We start from the raw sequence: 15,836 nt of genomic DNA, 5'->3' as shown, positions 1-15,836 counted from the left end.
GGTCTTGGCTGAGGAGCTGCTTCCCTGAGCTGGGGCTGTGGACGGGAGCCCAGACACGCAGGGGCAGGCCCCAACCACCTGCACACGTCTCTGCTGGGGAGGAGAGCACTAGGGAAAAGACGTCTGTCAGGCACCTTCTGGGCGCTCACCGAGTCAGCCTCCGCGTGTGTGGGGCTGCAGACCACAGCCAGAGGCCCTGTGAGCCTTGTGCTCTCCGTGCTGTGCTGAGTCTGGGCGGTCAAGCAACCGCTGGAGGAGCCCTGCAGTTGCCCTCCCATTGCCTCTAATAGAGCCCTCTCTGCTGGAGCGCTTGGCAGTGTGCAACCCACCGGCAACTAAGCCCTCCACAAGAACGCCTGAGGACTAGATCAAAGGTAAGGCAGGAGTGGTGCTGAGGCCAGGAAGGCGCCAGTAGCATCTCCCAGTCACGCGCAGCCCACTCCTTTCTGGACTGGAAGCCTAGCCGAGAGGCAAGTCTGGGCAAGGCTCGCCCAGGGCAGAGCAGCCTCACGCCAGCAACTCTGCCAGATCGGGCCTCTCAGCAGAGCTGGAGCTCTGCCGTACTGGAGGCGCACTCGGCTCCGCCAAAGCAATGAATGCAGCCGCACACAGCAGGGCTGCCTTCTCTTCTCCCGAGGAGGCTCGCTTCCCGCATGCTGTAAACTAGGCTTCCAGGCGGGGCCCCCTGCGCCCTCCACAGGTCTTGGCTCAGGAGCTGCTTCCCTGAGCTGGGGCTGTGGACGGGAGCCCAGACACGCAGGGGCAGGCCCCAACCACCTGCACACGTCTCTGCTGGGGAGGAGAGCACTAGGGAATTGACGTCTGTCAAGAACCTTCTGGGCGCTCACCGAGTCAGCCTCCGCGTGTGTGGGGCTGCAGACCCCAGCCAGAGGCCCTGTGAGCCTTGTGCTCTCCGTGCTGTGCTGAGTCTGGGCGGTCAAGCAACCGTAAGAATAGATTTCCAGTTGCCCTCACTTTGCCTCTAATAGAGCCCTCAAGCTGGAGCGCTTGGCAGTGTGCAACCCACCGGCAACTAAGCCCTCCACAAGAACGCCTGGGGACTAGGTGCAAAGGCAAGGCAGGAGTGGAGCTGAGGCCAGGAAGGCGCCAGTAGCATCTCCCAGTCTCGCGCAGCCCGCTCCTTTCTGGACTGGAAGCCTAGCCGCGAGGCAAGTCTGGGCAAGGCTCGCCCAGGGCAGAGCAGCCTCACGCCAGCACTCTGCCAGATCGGGCCTCTGAGCAGAGCTGGAGCTCTGCCGTACTGGAGGCGCACTCGGCTCCGCCCAAGCAGTGATTGCAGCCCCACGCATCTGGGCTGCCTCCTCTTCTCACAAGGAGGCTCGCTTCCCTCATCCTGTGCACAAGGCTTCCAGGCTGGGGAGCCCCGCGCCTCCTACAGGTCTTGGCTGAGGAGCTGCTTCCCTGAGCTGGGGCTGTGGACGGGAGCCTAGACACGCAGGGGCAGGCCCCAACCACCTGCACACGTCTCTGCTGGGGAGGAGAGCACTAGGGAAAAGACGTCTGTCAGGCACCTTCTGGGCGCTCACCGAGTCAGCTTCCGCGTGTGTGGGGCTGCAGACCACAGCCAGAGGCCCTGTGAGCCTTGTGCTCTCCGTGCTGTGCTGAGTCTGGGCGGTCAAGCAACCGTAAGAATAGACTTTCAGTTGCCCTCACTTTGCCTCTACTAGAGCCCTCAAGCTGGAGCGCCTGGCAGTGAGCAACCCACCGGCAACTAAGCCCTCCACAAGAACGCCTGAGGACTAGGTGCAAAGGTAAAGCAGGAGTGGTACTGAGGCCAGGAAGGCGCCAGTAGCATCTCCCAGTCTCGCGCAGCCCGCTCCTTTCTGGACTGGAAGCCTAGCCGCGAGGCAAGTCTGGGCAAGGCTCGCCCAGGGCAGAGCAGCCTCACGCCAGCAACTCTGCCAGATCGGGCCTCTGAGCAGAGCTGGAGCTCTGCCGTACTGGAGGCGCACTCGGCTCCGCCAAAGCAGTGAATGCAGCCGCACACAGCAGAGCTGCCTCCTCTTCTCCCGAGGAGGCTCGCTTCCCGCATGCTGTAAACTAGGCTTCCAGGCGGGGCCCCCTGCGCCTCCCACAGGTCTTGGCTCAGGAGCTGCTTCCCTGAGCTGGGGCTGTGGACGGGAGCCCAGATACGCAGGGGCAGGCCCCAACCACCTGCACACGTCTCTGCTGGGGAGGAGAGCACTAGGGAATTGACGTCTGTCAGGCACCTTCTGGGCGCTCACCGAGTCAGCCTCCGCGTGTGTGGGGCTGCAGACCCCAGCCAGGGGCCCTGTGAGCCTTGTGCTCTCCGTGCTGTGCTGAGTCTGTGCGGTCAAGCATCCGTAAGAATAGACTTTCAGTTGCCCTCACTTTGCCTCTAATACAGCCCTCAAGCTGGAGCGCTTGGCAGTGTGCAACCCACCGGCAACTAAGCCCTCCACAAGAACGCCTGGGGACTAGGTGCAAAGGCAAGGCAGGAGTGGTGCTGAGGCCAGGAAGGCGCCAGTAGCATCTCCCAGTGTCGCGCAGCCCGCTCCTTTCTGGACTGGAAGCCTAGCCGCGAGGCAAGTCTGGGCAAGGCTCGCCCAGGGCAGAGCAGCCTCACGCCAGCACTCTGCCAGATCGGGCCTCTGAGCAGAGCTGGAGCTCTGCCGTACTGGAGGCGCACCCGGCTCCGCCCAAGCAGTGATTGCAGCCCCACGCATCTGGGCTGCCTCCTCTTCTCCCAAGGAGGCTCGCTTCCCGCATGCTGTGCACAAGGCTTCCAGGCGGGGGCGCCCCGCGCCTCCTACAGGTCTTGGCTGAGGAGCTGCTTCCCTGAGCTGGGGCTGTGGACGGGAGCCCAGACACGCAGGGGCAGGCCCCAACCACCTGCACACGTCTCTGCTGGGGAGGAGAGCACTAGGGAAAAGACGTCTGTCAGGCACCTACTGGGCGCTCACCGAGTCAGCCTCAGCGTGTGTGGGGCTACAGACCACAGCCAGAGGCCCTGTGAGCCTTGTGCTCTCCGTGCTCTGCTGAGACTGGGCGGTCAAGCAACCATAAGAATAGACTTCCAGTTGCCCTCACGTTGCCTCTACTAGAGCCCTCAAGCTGGAGCGCTTGGTAGTGTGCAACCCACCGGCAACTAAGCCCTCCACAAGAACGCCTGGGGTCTAGGTGCAAAGGCAAGGCAGGAGTGGAGCTGAGGCCAGGAAGGCGCCAGTAGCATCTCCCAGTCTCGCGCAGCCCGCTCCTTTCTGGACTGGAAGCCTAGCCGCGAGGCAAGTTTGGGCAAGGCTCGCCCATGGCAGAGCAGCCTCACGCCAGCAACTCTGCCAGATCGGGCCTCTGAGCAGAGCTGGAGCTCTGCAGTACTGGAGGCGCACTCGGCTCCGCCAAAGCAGTGAATGCAGCCGCACACAGCAGGGCTGCCTTCTCTTCTCCCGAGGAGGCTCGCTTCCCGCATGCTGTAAACTAGGCTTCCAGGCGGGGCCCCATGCGCCTCCCACAGGTCTTGGCTCAGGAGCTGCTTCCCTGAGCTGGGGCTGTGGACGGGAGCCCAGACACGCAGGGGCAGGCCCCAACCACCTGCACACGTCTCTGCTGGGGAGGAGAGCACTAGGGAAATGACGTCTGTCAGGCACCTTCTGGGCGCTCACGGAGTCAGCCTCCGCGTGTGTGGGGCTGCAGACCCCAGCCACGGGCCCTGTGAGCCTTGTGCTCTCCGTGCTGTGCCTAGTCTGGGCGGTCAAGCAACCGTAAGAATAGACTTTCAGTTGCCCTCACTTTGCCTCTACTAGAGCCCTCAAGCTGGAGCGCTTGGTAGTGTGCAACCCACCGGCAACTAAGCCCTCCACAAGAAAGCCTGGGGACTAGGTGCAAAGGCAAGGCAGGAGTGGAGCTGAGGCCAGGAAGGCGCCAGTAGCATCTCCCAGTCTCGCGCAGGCCGCTCCTTTCTGGACTGGAAGCCTAGCCGCGAGGCAAGTCTGGGCAAGGCTCGCCCAGGGCAGAGCAGCCTCACGCCAGCCCTCTGCCAGATCGGGCCTCTGAGCAGAGCTGGAGCTCTGCCGTACTGGAGGCGCACTCGGCTCCGCCAAAGCAGTGAATGCAGCCGCACACAGCAGGGCTGCCTTCTCTTCTCCCGAGGAGGCTCGCTTCCCGCATGCTGTAAACTAGGCTTCCAGGCGGGGCCCCCTGCGCCTCCCACAGGTCTTGGCTGAGGAGCTGCTTCCCTGAGCTGGGGCTGTGGACGGGAGCCCAGACACGCAGGGGCAGGCCCCAACCACCTGCACACGTCTCTGCTGGGGAGGAGTGCACTAGGGAAAAGACGTCTGTCAGGCACCTTCTGGGCGCTCACCGAGTCAGCCTCAGCGTGTGTGGGGCTGCAGACCACAGCCAGAGGCCCTGTGAGCCTTGTGCTCTCCGTGCTGTGCTGAGTCTGGGCGGTCAAGCAACCGCTGGAGGAGCCCTGCAGTTGCCCTCCCATTGCCTCTAATAGAGCCCTTTCTGCTGGAGCGCTTGGCAGTGTGCAACCCACCGGCAACTAACCCCTCCACAAGAACGCCTGAGGACTAGGTTCAAAGGTAAGGCAGGAGTGGTGCTGAGGCCAGGAAGGCGCCAGTAGCATCTCCCAGTCTCGCGCAGCCCGCTCCTTTCTGGACTGGAAGTCTAGCCGCGAGGCAAGTCTGGGCAAGGCTCGCCCATGGCAGAGCAGCCTCACGCCAGCAACTCTGCCAGATCGGGCCTCTGAGCAGAGCTGGAGCTCTGCCGTACTGGAGGCGCACTCGGCTCCGCCAATGTAGTGAATGCAGCCGCACACAGCAGGGCTGCCTTCTCTTCTCCCGAGGAGGCTCGCTTCCCGCATGCTGTAAACTAGGCTTCCAGGCTGGGCCCCCTGCGCCTCCCACAGGTTTTAGCTCAGGAGCTGCTTCCCTGAGCTGGGGCTGTGGACGGGAGCCCAGACACGCAGGGGCAGGCCCCAACCACCTGCACACGTCTCTGCTGGGGAGGAGAGCACTAGGGAATTGACGTCTGTCAGGAACCTTCTGGGCGCTCACCGAGTCAGCCTCCGCGTGTGTGGGGCTGCAGACCCCAGCCAGGGGCCCTGTGAGCCTTGTGCTCTCCGTGCTGTGCTGAGTCTGGGCGGTCAAGCAACCGTAAGAATAGACTTTCAGTTGCCCTCACTTTGCCTCTAATACAGCCCTCAAGCTGGAGCGCTTGGCAGTGTGCAACCCACCGGCAACTAAACCCTCCACAAGAACGCCTGGGGACTAGGTGCAAAGGCAAGGCAGGAGTGGAGCTGAGGCCAGGAAGGCGCCAGTAGCATCTCCCAGTCTCGCGCAGCCCGCTCCTTTCTGGACTGGAAGCCTAGCCGCGAGGCAAGTCTGGGCAAGGCTCGCCCAGGGCAGAGCAGCCTCACGCCAGCCCTCTGCCAGATCGGGCCTCTGAGCAGAGCTGGAGCTCTGCCGTACTGGAGGCGCACCCGGCTCCGCCCAAGCAGTGATTGCAACCCCACGCATCTGGGCTGCCTCCTCTTCTCCCAAGGAAGATCGCTTCCCTCATGCTGTGCACTAGGCTTCCAGGCAGGAGCGCCCCGCGCCTCCTACAGGTCTTGGCTGAGGAGCTGCTTCCCTGAGCTGGGGCTGTGGACGGGAGCCCAGACACGCAGGGGCAGGCCCCAACCACCTGCACACGTCTCTGCTGGGGAGGAGAGCACTAGGGAAAAGACGTCTGTCAGGCACCTTCTGGGCGCTCACCGAGTCAGCCTCCGCGTGTGTGGGGCTGCAGACCACAGCCAGAGGCCCTGTGAGCCTTGTGCTCTCCGTGCTGTGCTGAGTCTGGGCGGTCAAGCAACCGCTGGAGGAGCCCTGCAGTTGCCCTCCCATTGCCTCTAATAGAGCCCTCTCTGCTGGAGCGCTTGGCAGTGTGCAACCCACCGGCAACTAAGCCCTCCACAAGAACGCCTGAGGACTAGGTCAAAGGTAAGGCAGGAGTGGTGCTGAGGCCAGGAAGGCGCCAGTAGCATCTCCCAGTCACGCGCAGCCCACTCCTTTCTGGACTGGAAGCCTAGCCGAGAGGCAAGTCTGGGCAAGGCTCGCCCAGGGCAGAGCAGCCTCACGCCAGCAACTCTGCCAGATCGGGCCTCTCAGCAGAGCTGGAGCTCTGCCGTACTGGAGGCGCACTCGGCTCCGCCAAAGCAATGAATGCAGCCGCACACAGCAGGGCTGCCTTCTCTTCTCCCGAGGAGGCTCGCTTCCCGCATGCTGTAAACTAGGCTTCCAGGCGGGGCCCCCTGCGCCCTCCACAGGTCTTGGCTCAGGAGCTGCTTCCCTGAGCTGGGGCTGTGGACGGGAGCCCAGACACGCAGGGGCAGGCCCCAACCACCTGCACACGTCTCTGCTGGGGAGGAGAGCACTAGGGAAAAGAAGTCTGTCAGGCACCTTCTGGGCACTCACCGAGTCAGCTTCCGCGTGTGTGGGGCTGCAGACCACAGCCAGAGGCCCTGTGAGCCTTGTGCTCTCCGTGCTGTGCTGAGTCTGGGCGGTCAAGCAACCGTAAGAATAGATTTCCAGTTGCCCTCACTTTGCCTCTAATAGAGCCCTCAAGCTGGAGCGCTTGGCAGTGTGCAACCCACCGGCAACTAAGCCCTCCACAAGAACGCCTGGGGACTAGGTGCAAAGGCAAGGCAGGAGTGGAGCTGAGGCCAGGAAGGCGCCAGTAGCATCTCCCAGTCTCGCGCAGCCCGCTCCTTTCTGGACTGGAAGCCTAGCCGCGAGGCAAGTCTGGGCAAGGCTCGCCCAGGGCAGAGCAGCCTCACGCCAGCACTCTGCCAGATCGGGCCTCTGAGCAGAGCTGGAGCTCTGCCGTACTGGAGGCGCACTCGGCTCTGCCCAAGCAGTGATTGCAGCCCCACGCATCTGGGCTGCCTCCTCTTCTCACAAGGAGGCTCGCTTCCCTCATCCTGTGCACAAGGCTTCCAGGCTGGGGAGCCCCGCGCCTCCTACAGGTCTTGGCTGAGGAGCTGCTTCCCTGAGCTGGGCTGTGGACGGGAGCCTAGACACGCAGGGGCAGGCCCCAACCACCTGCACACGTCTCTGCTGGGGAGGAGAGCACTAGGGAAAAGACGTCTGTCAGGCACCTTCTGGGCGCTCACCGAGTCAGCTTCCGCGTGTGTGGGGCTGCAGACCACAGCCAGAGGCCCTGTGAGCCTTGTGCTCTCCGTGCTGTGCTGAGTCTGGGCGGTCAAGCAACCGTAAGAATAGACTTTCAGTTGCCCTCACTTTGCCTCTACTAGAGCCCTCAAGCTGGAGCGCCTGGCAGTGAGCAACCCACCGGCAACTAAGCCCTCCACAAGAACGCCTGAGGACTAGGTGCAAAGGTAAAGCAGGAGTGGTACTGAGGCCAGGAAGGCGCCAGTAGCATCTCCCAGTCTCGCGCAGCCCGCTCCTTTCTGGACTGGAAGCCTAGCCGCGAGGCAAGTCTGGGCAAGGCTCGCCCAGGGCAGAGCAGCCTCACGCCAGCAACTCTGCCAGATCGGGCCTCTGAGCAGAGCTGGAGCTCTGCCGTACTGGAGGCGCACTCGGCTCCGCCAAAGCAGTGAATGCAGCCGCACACAGCAGAGCTGCCTCCTCTTCTCCCGAGGAGGCTCGCTTCCCGCATGCTGTAAACTAGGCTTCCAGGCGGGGCCCCCTGCGCCTCCCACAGGTCTTGGCTCAGGAGCTGCTTCCCTGAGCTGGGGCTGTGGACGGGAGCCCAGACACGCAGGGGCAGGCCCCAACCACCTGCACACGTCTCTGCTGGGGAGGAGAGCACTAGGGAATTGACGTCTGTCAGGCACCTTCTGGGCGCTCACCGAGTCAGCCTCCGCGTGTGTGGGGCTGCAGACCCCAGCCAGGGGCCCTGTGAGCCTTGTGCTCTCCGTGCTGTGCTGAGTCTGTGCGGTCAAGCATCCGTAAGAATAGACTTTCAGTTGCCCTCACTTTGCCTCTAATACAGCCCTCAAGCTGGAGCGCTTGGCAGTGTGCAACCCACCGGCAACTAAGCCCTCCACAAGAACGCCTGGGGACTAGGTGCAAAGGCAAGGCAGGAGTGGTGCTGAGGCCAGGAAGGCGCCAGTAGCATCTCCCAGTGTCGCGCAGCCCGCTCCTTTCTGGACTGGAAGCCTAGCCGCGAGGCAAGTCTGGGCAAGGCTCGCCCAGGGCAGAGCAGCCTCACGCCAGCACTCTGCCAGATCGGGCCTCTGAGCAGAGCTGGAGCTCTGCCGTACTGGAGGCGCACCCGGCTCCGCCCAAGCAGTGATTGCAGCCCCACGCATCTGGGCTGCCTCCTCTTCTCCCAAGGAGGCTCGCTTCCCGCATGCTGTGCACAAGGCTTCCAGGCGGGGGCGCCCCGCGCCTCCTACAGGTCTTGGCTGAGGAGCTGCTTCCCTGAGCTGGGGCTGTGGACGGGAGCCCAGACACGCAGGGGCAGGCCCCAACCACCTGCACACGTCTCTGCTGGGGAGGAGAGCACTAGGGAAAAGACGTCTGTCAGGCACCTACTGGGCGCTCACCGAGTCAGCCTCAGCGTGTGTGGGGCTACAGACCACAGCCAGAGGCCCTGTGAGCCTTGTGCTCTCCGTGCTCTGCTGAGACTGGGCGGTCAAGCAACCATAAGAATAGACTTCCAGTTGCCCTCACGTTGCCTCTACTAGAGCCCTCAAGCTGGAGCGCTTGGTAGTGTGCAACCCACCGGCAACTAAGCCCTCCACAAGAACGCCTGGGGTCTAGGTGCAAAGGCAAGGCAGGAGTGGAGCTGAGGCCAGGAAGGCGCCAGTAGCATCTCCCAGTCTCGCGCAGCCCGCTCCTTTCTGGACTGGAAGCCTAGCCGCGAGGCAAGTCTGGGCAAGGCTCGCCCAGGGCAGAGCAGCCTCACGCCAGCCCTCTGCCAGATCGGGCCTCTGAGCAGAGCTGGAGCTCTGCCGTACTGGAGGCGCACTCGGCTCCGCCCAAGCAGTGATTGCAGCCCCACGCATCTGGGCTGCTTTCTCTTCTCCCAAGGAGGCTCGCTTCCCTCATGCTGTGCACAAGGCATCCAGGCGGGGGCGCCCCGCGCCTCCTACAGGTCTTGGTTGCGGAGCTGCTTCCCTGAGCTGGGGCTGTGGACGGGAGCCCAGACACGCAGGGGCAGGCCCCAACCACCTGCACAAGTCTCTGCTGGGGAGGAGAGCACTAGGGAAAAGACGTCTGTCAGGCACCTTCTGGGCGCTCACCGAGTCAGCCTCAGCGTGTGTGGGGCTGCAGACCACAGCCAGAGGCCCTGTGAGCCTTGTGCTCTCCGTGCTGTGCTGAGTCTGGGCGGTCAAGCAACCGTAAGAATAGACTTTCAGTTGCCCTCACTTTGCCTCTACTAGAGCCCTCAAGCTGGAGCGCTTGGCAGTGTGCAACCCACCGGCAACTAAGCCCTCCACAAGAACGCCTGGGGACTAGGTGCAAAGGCAAGGCAGGAGTGGAGCTGAGGCCAGGAAGGCGCCAGTAGCATCTCCCAGTCTCGCGCAGCCCGCTCCTTTCTGGACTGGAAGCCTAGCCGCGAGGCAAGTCTGGGCAAGGCTCGCCCAGGGCAGAGCAGCCTCACGCCAGCCCTCTGCCAGATCGGGCCTCTGAGCAGAGCTGAAGCTCTGCCGTACTGGAGGCGCACTCGGCTCCGCCCAAGCAGTGATTGCAGCCCCACGCATCTGGGCTGCCTCCTCTTCTCACAAGGAGGCTCGCTTCCCTCATCCTGTGCACAAGGCTTCCAGGCTGGGGAGCCCCGCGCCTCCTACAGGTCTTGGCTGAGGAGCTGCTTCCCTGAGCTGGGGCTGTGGACGGGAGCCCAGACACGCAGGGGCAGGCCCCAACCACCTGCACACGTCTCTGCTGGGGAGGAGAGCACTAGGGAAAAGACGTCTGTCAGGCACCTTCTGGGCGCTCACCGAGTCAGCTTCCGCGTGTGTGGGGCTGCAGACCACAGCCAGAGGCCCTGTGAGCCTTGTGCTCTCCGTGCTGTGCTGAGTCTGGGCGGTCAAGCAACCGTAAGAATAGACTTTCAGTTGCCCTCACTTTGCCTCTACTAGAGCCCTCAAGCTGGAGCGCCTGGCAGTGAGCAACCCACCGGCAACTAAGCCCTCCACAAGAACGCCTGAGGACTAGGTGCAAAGGTAAAGCAGGAGTGGTACTGAGGCCAGGAAGGCGCCAGTAGCATCTCCCAGTCTCGCGCAGCCCGCTCCTTTCTGGACTGGAAGCCTAGCCGCGAGGCAAGTCTGGGCAAGGCTCGCCCAGGGCAGAGCAGCCTCACGCCAGCAACTCTGCCAGATCGGGCCTCTGAGCAGAGCTGGAGCTCTGCCGTACTGGAGGCGCACTCGGCTCCGCCAAAGCAGTGAATGCAGCCGCACACAGCAGAGCTGCCTCCTCTTCTCCCGAGGAGGCTCGCTTCCCGCATGCTGTAAACTAGGCTTCCAGGCGGGGCCCCCTGCGCCTCCCACAGGTCTTGGCTCAGGAGCTGCTTCCCTGAGCTGGGGCTGTGGACGGGAGCCCAGATACGCAGGGGCAGGCCCCAACCACCTGCACACGTCTCTGCTGGGGAGGAGAGCACTAGGGAATTGACGTCTGTCAGGCACCTTCTGGGCGCTCACCGAGTCAGCCTCCGCGTGTGTGGGGCTGCAGACCCCAGCCACGGGCCCTGTGAGCCTTGTGCTCTCCGTGCTGTGCTGAGTCTGGGCGGTCAAGCAACCGTAAGAATAGACTTTCAGTTGCCCTCACTTTGCCTCTACTAGAGCCCTCAAGCTGGAGCGCTTGGCAGTGTGCAACCCACCGGCATCTAAGCCCTCCACAAGAAAGCCTGGGGACTAGGTGCAAAGGCAAGGCAGGAGTGGAGCTGAGGCCAGGAAGGCGCCAGTAGCATCTCCCAGTCTCGCGCAGGCCGCTCCTTTCTGGACTGGAAGCCTAGCCGCGAGGCAAGTCTGGGCAAGGCTCGCCCAGGGCAGAGCAGCCTCACGCCAGCCCTCTGCCAGATCGGGCCTCTGAGCAGAGCTGGAGCTCTGCCGTACTGGAGGCGCACTCGGCTCCGCCAAAGCAGTGAATGCAGCCGCACACAGCAGGGCTGCCTTCTCTTCTCCCGAGGAGGCTCGCTTCCCGCATGCTGTAAACTAGGCTTCCAGGCGGGGCCCCCTGCGCCTCCCACAGGTCTTGGCTGAGGAGCTGCTTCCCTGAGCTGGGGCTGTGGACGGGAGCCCAGACACGCAGGGGCAGGCCCCAACCACCTGCACACGTCTCTGCTGGGGAGGAGTGCACTAGGGAAAAGACGTCTGTCAGGCACCTTCTGGGCGCTCACCGAGTCAGCCTCAGCGTGTGTGGGGCTGCAGACCACAGCCAGAGGCCCTGTGAGCCTTGTGCTCTCCGTGCTGTGCTGAGTCTGGGCGGTCAAGCAACCGCTGGAGGAGCCCTGCAGTTGCCCTCCCATTGCCTCTAATAGAGCCCTCTCTGCTGGAGCGCTTGGCAGTGTGCAACCCACCGGCAACTAACCCCTCCACAAGAACGCCTGAGGACTAGGTTCAAAGGTAAGGCAGGAGTGGTGCTGAGGCCAGGAAGGCGCCAGTAGCATCTCCCAGTCTCGCGCAGCCCGCTCCTTTCTGGACTGGAAGTCTAGCCGCGAGGCAAGTCTGGGCAAGGCTCGCCCATGGCAGAGCAGCCTCACGCCAGCAACTCTGCCAGATCGGGCCTCTGAGCAGAGCTGGAGCTCTGCCGTACTGGAGGCGCACTCGGCTCCGCCAATGCAGTGAATGCAGCCACACACAGCAGGGCTGCCTTCTCTTCTCCCGAGGAGGCTCGCTTCCCGCATGCTGTAAACTAGGCTTCCAGGCTGGGCCCCCTGCGCCTCCCACAGGTCTTGGCTCAGGAGCTGCTTCCCTGAGCTGGGGCTGTGGACGGGAGCCCAGACACGCAGGGGCAGGCCCCAACCACCTGCACACGTCTCTGCTGGGGAGGAGAGCACTAGGGAATTGACGTCTGTCAAGAACCTTCTGGGCGCTCACCGAGTCAGCCTCCGCGTGTGTGGGGCTGCAGACCCCAGCCAGAGGCCCTGTGAGCCTTGTGCTCTCCGTGCTGTGCTGAGTCTGGGCGGTCAAGCAACCGTAAGAATAGATTTCCAGTTGCCCTCACTTTGCCTCTAATAGAGCCCTCAAGCTGGAGCGCTTGGCAGTGTGCAACCCACCGGCAACTAAGCCCTCCACAAGAACGCCTGGGGACTAGGTGCAAAGGCAAGGCAGGAGTGGAGCTGAGGCCAGGAAGGCGCCAGTAGCATCTCCCAGTCTCGCGCAGCCCGCTCCTTTCTGGACTGGAAGCCTAGCCGCGAGGCAAGTCTGGGCAAGGCTCGCCCAGGGCAGAGCAGCCTCACGCCAGCACTCTGCCAGATCGGGCCTCTGAGCAGAGCTGGAGCTCTGCCGTACTGGAGGCGCACTCGGCTCCGCCCAAGCAGTGATTGCAGCCCCACGCATCTGGGCTGCCTCCTCTTCTCACAAGGAGGCTCGCTTCCCTCATCCTGTGCACAAGGCTTCCAGGCTGGGGAGCCCCGCGCCTCCTACAGGTCTTGGCTGAGGAGCTGCTTCCCTGAGCTGGGGCTGTGGACGGGAGCCTAGACACGCAGGGGCAGGCCCCAACCACCTGCACACGTCTCTGCTGGGGAGGAGAGCACTAGGGAAAAGACGTCTGTCAGGCACCTTCTGGGCGCTCACCGAGTCAGCTTCCGCGTGTGTGGGGCTGCAGACCACAGCCAGAGGCCCTGTGAGCCTTGTGCTCTCCGTGCTGTGCTGAGTCTGGGCGGTCAAGCAACCGTAAGAATAGACTTTCAGTTGCCCTCACTTTGCCTCTACTAGAGCCCTCAAGCTGGAGCGCCTGGCAGTGAGCAACCCACCGGCAACTAAGCCCTCCACAAGAACGCCTGAGGACTAGGTGCAAAGGTAAAGCAGGAGTGGTACTGAGGCCAGGAAGGCGCCAGTAGCATCTCCCAGTCTCGCGCAGCCCGCTCCTTTCTGGACTGGAAGCCTAGCCGCGAGGCAAGTCTGGGCAAGGCTCGCCCAGGGCAGAGCAGCCTCACGCCAGCAACTCTGCCAGATCGGGCCTCTGAGCAGAGCTGGAGCTCTGCCGTACTGGAGGCGCACTCGGCTCCGCCAAAGCAGTGAATGCAGCCGCACACAGCAGAGCTGCCTCCTCTTCTCCCGAGGAGGCTCGCTTCCCGCATGCTGTAAACTAGGCTTCCAGGCGGGGCCCCCTGCGCCTCCCACAGGTCTTGGCTCAGGAGCTGCTTCCCTGAGCTGGGGCTGTGGACGGGAGCCCAGATACGCAGGGGCAGGCCCCAACCACCTGCACACGTCTCTGCTGGGGAGGAGAGCACTAGGGAATTGACGTCTGTCAGGCACCTTCTGGGCGCTCACCGAGTCAGCCTCCGCGTGTGTGGGGCTGCAGACCCCAGCCAGGGGCCCTGTGAGCCTTGTGCTCTCCGTGCTGTGCTGAGTCTGTGCGGTCAAGCATCCGTAAGAATAGACTTTCAGTTGCCCTCACTTTGCCTCTAATACAGCCCTCAAGCTGGAGCGCTTGGCAGTGTGCAACCCACCGGCAACTAAGCCCTCCACAAGAACGCCTGGGGACTAGGTGCAAAGGCAAGGCAGGAGTGGTGCTGAGGCCAGGAAGGCGCCAGTAGCATCTCCCAGTGTCGCGCAGCCCGCTCCTTTCTGGACTGGAAGCCTAGCCGCGAGGCAAGTCTGGGCAAGGCTCGCCCAGGGCAGAGCAGCCTCACGCCAGCACTCTGCCAGATCGGGCCTCTGAGCAGAGCTGGAGCTCTGCCGTACTGGAGGCGCACCCGGCTCCGTCCAAGCAGTGATTGCAGCCCCACGCATCTGGGCTGCCTCCTCTTCTCCCAAGGAGGCTCGCTTCCCGCATGCTGTGCACAAGGCTTCCAGGCGGGGGCGCCCCGCGCCTCCTACAGGTCTTGGCTGAGGAGCTGCTTCCCTGAGCTGGGGCTGTGGACGGGAGCCCAGACACGCAGGGGCAGGCCCCAACCACCTGCACACGTCTCTGCTGGGGAGGAGAGCACTAGGGAAAAGACGTCTGTCAGGCACCTACTGGGCGCTCACCGAGTCAGCCTCAGCGTGTGTGGGGCTACAGACCACAGCCAGAGGCCCTGTGAGCCTTGTGCTCTCCGTGCTCTGCTGAGACTGGGCGGTCCAGCAACCATAAGAATAGACTTCCAGTTGCCCTCACGTTGCCTCTACTAGAGCCCTCAAGCTGGAGCGCTTGGTAGTGTGCAACCCACCGGCAACTAAGCCCTCCACAAGAACGCCTGGGGTCTAGGTGCAAAGGCAAGGCAGGAGTGGAGCTGAGGCCAGGAAGGCGCCAGTAGCATCTCCCAGTCTCGCGCAGCCCGCTCCTTTCTGGACTGGAAGCCTAGCCGCGAGGCAAGTTTGGGCAAGGCTCGCCCATGGCAGAGCAGCCTCACGCCAGCAACTCTGCCAGATCGGGCCTCTGAGCAGAGCTGGAGCTCTGCAGTACTGGAGGCGCACTCGGCTCCGCCAAAGCAGTGAATGCAGCCGCACACAGCAGGGCTGCCTTCTCTTCTCCCGAGGAGGCTCGCTTCCCGCATGCTGTAAACTAGGCTTCCAGGCGGGGCCCCATGCGCCTCCCACAGGTCTTGGCTCAGGAGCTGCTTCCCTGAGCTGGGGCTGTGGACGGGAGCCCAGACACGCAGGGGCAGGCCCCAACCACCTGCACACGTCTCTGCTGGGGAGGAGAGCACTAGGGAAATGACGTCTGTCAGGCACCTTCTGGGCGCTCACGGAGTCAGCCTCCGCGTGTGTGGGGCTGCAGACCCCAGCCACGGGCCCTGTGAGCCTTGTGCTCTCCGTGCTGTGCTGAGTCTGGGCGGTCAAGCAACCGTAAGAATAGACTTTCAGTTGCCCTCACTTTGCCTCTACTAGAGCCCTCAAGCTGGAGCGCTTGGCAGTGTGCAACCCACCGGCAACTAAGCCCTCCACAAGAAAGCCTGGGGACTAGGTGCAAAGGCAAGGCAGGAGTGGAGCTGAGGCCAGGAAGGCGCCAGTAGCATCTCCCAGTCTCGCGCAGGCCGCTCCTTTCTGGACTGGAAGCCTAGCCGCGAGGCAAGTCTGGGCAAGGCTCGCCCAGGGCAGAGCAGCCTCACGCCAGCCCTCTGCCAGATCGGGCCTCTGAGCAGAGCTGGAGCTCTGCCGTACTGGAGGCGCACTCGGCTCCGCCAAAGCAGTGAATGCAGCCGCACACAGCAGGGCTGCCTTCTCTTCTCCCGAGGAGGCTCGCTTCCCGCATGCTGTAAACTAGGCTTCCAGGCGGGGCCCCCTGCGCCTCCCACAGGTCTTGGCTGAGGAGCTGCTTCCCTGAGCTGGGGCTGTGGACGGGAGCCCAGACACGCAGGGGCAGGCCCCAACCACCTGCACACGTCTCTGCTGGGGAGGAGTGCACTAGGGAAAAGACGTCTGTCAGGCACCTTCTGGGCGCTCACCGAGTCAGCCTCAGCGTGTGTGGGGCTGCAGACCACAGCCAGAGGCCCTGTGAGCCTTGTGCTCTCCGTGCTGTGCTGAGTCTGGGCGGTCAAGCAACCGCTGGAGGAGCCCTGCAGTTGCCCTCCCATTGCCTCTAATAGAGCCCTTTCTGCTGGAGCGCTTGGCAGTGTGCAACCCACCGGCAACTAACCCCTCCACAAGAACGCCTGAGGACTAGGTTCAAAGGTAAGGCAGGAGTGGAGCTGAGGCCAGGAAGGCGCCAGTAGCATCTCCCAGTCTCGCGCAGCCCGCTCCTTTCTGGACTGGAAGT

Source organism: Capricornis sumatraensis, chromosome 19, assembly GCF_032405125.1.
Source record: "Capricornis sumatraensis isolate serow.1 chromosome 19, serow.2, whole genome shotgun sequence".
NCBI classification, from domain to species: Eukaryota; Metazoa; Chordata; class Mammalia; order Artiodactyla; family Bovidae; genus Capricornis; species Capricornis sumatraensis.
Note: the sequence above shows the minus strand (reverse complement) of the source record.